This window comes from Pollicipes pollicipes, unplaced genomic scaffold (genome assembly GCF_011947565.3).
Source record: "Pollicipes pollicipes isolate AB1234 unplaced genomic scaffold, Ppol_2.1 Scaffold_5724;HRSCAF=6776_pilon_pilon_pilon, whole genome shotgun sequence".
In the NCBI taxonomy this organism is placed as follows: domain Eukaryota; kingdom Metazoa; phylum Arthropoda; class Thecostraca; order Pollicipedomorpha; family Pollicipedidae; genus Pollicipes; species Pollicipes pollicipes.
The window spans coordinates 26,885,847-26,886,934 of record NW_023596746.1 but is presented as its reverse complement, the minus strand read 5'-3'; the positions used below and the strand labels follow the sequence as shown (position 1 = coordinate 26,886,934).

At 59.4% G+C, this 1,088-nt stretch overlaps 1 non-coding gene across 1 annotated transcript; it reads left to right on the top strand.

The window, feature by feature from the left end:
* Nucleotides 1-204: 204 nt before the first annotated feature.
* Nucleotides 205-287, top strand: TRNAL-CAG (transfer RNA leucine (anticodon CAG)). Its single transcript has one exon. It is a non-coding gene; the product is annotated as a tRNA-Leu (tRNA).
* The last annotated feature ends 801 nt before the right edge of the window (nt 288-1,088 follow it).

Here is a 1,088-nt window from a genome sequence, read left to right as displayed (position 1 = left end):
AAGGTTATGATTAACCACACTGAGTATACTGAGGGTTGATAATTCAGCATAGAAACTCTGAACTCATACTGCCGAAAGACCAAAAGTTTGCCTACTGTAGTGGTCTTGGAGTTCGCCACAAGGCTGTGCCACAAGCCAGGGGCTAGGGGCCTTGTTTGGTTATGTGTTTTCTGGTGCATGGAATTAGGGCCTCTGGTGCGCGTGGTCAGGATGGCCGAGCGGTCCAAGGCGCTGCGTTCAGGTCGCAGTCCGGTTCTCCGGCGTGGGTTCGAATCCCACTTCTGACAAACGTTTTTCGTTTTTACGAAGCGTATTACTGTTAGTCTAAGTTTTCTATCTGCCACCAAAGTTACATGAATATTATTTTGATCAAATCTTTTAAGTCGACTTTCACAATTCACCATACACTGCCAGTCTGCGCCACGGGTCTGTAGAATGCAAATAATGCCATGAACGCATGAAAAACAGGATATGAGCACATGAAAAGACTGTTGCGTGCAGACCGAGCTGGCGTGTGCAGTCATCTGCGGCCAGTGTGAGCGCGGCATCTGACCTGGCTTCGGCTGGCCTGCAGGGCTGCTGGTGCGGCCGGCGCTGCAGCGGGCCGCTGCACACACAGCCGACACGCTGGCCCGACTCTCAGAGACGCTGGAGCAGCGGCGCAGCCGTCTGTCGACCGTGCGGCAGCAACTGCTCAGCCGGCGCAGCCAGCTGGCAGGTCAGTCGAGAGCAGCAGCCCAGCCGTTGCCGCCGCTGGAGGACCTCACTGGCGACCGCTCTGAGCTGTGTAGCCAAGATCGGTGACACGAACGGAGTTTGCGGCCGCTGGCAGCCGCGCGCGCGTGGCTGACCTCGGCTGGACCGTCTGTCCGGCAGACGCCGACCTGGCCGGACCAGAGAGTGACCTGTACTCGGACACGAGCAGCGTGTCGGGCGCCTCGGCCAGCTCCGGCGGCTCCGGCTCTTCCAGGTCAGTACGGGGCAGCCGGCTGGCAGCGCCGGTTACCGGTACACCGGCGCGGCTGCCGCTTATGTCGCGGGCGTGCTTGATGCCGCCGGTCAGCTCATGTGGGTGTCACACGCTGTGC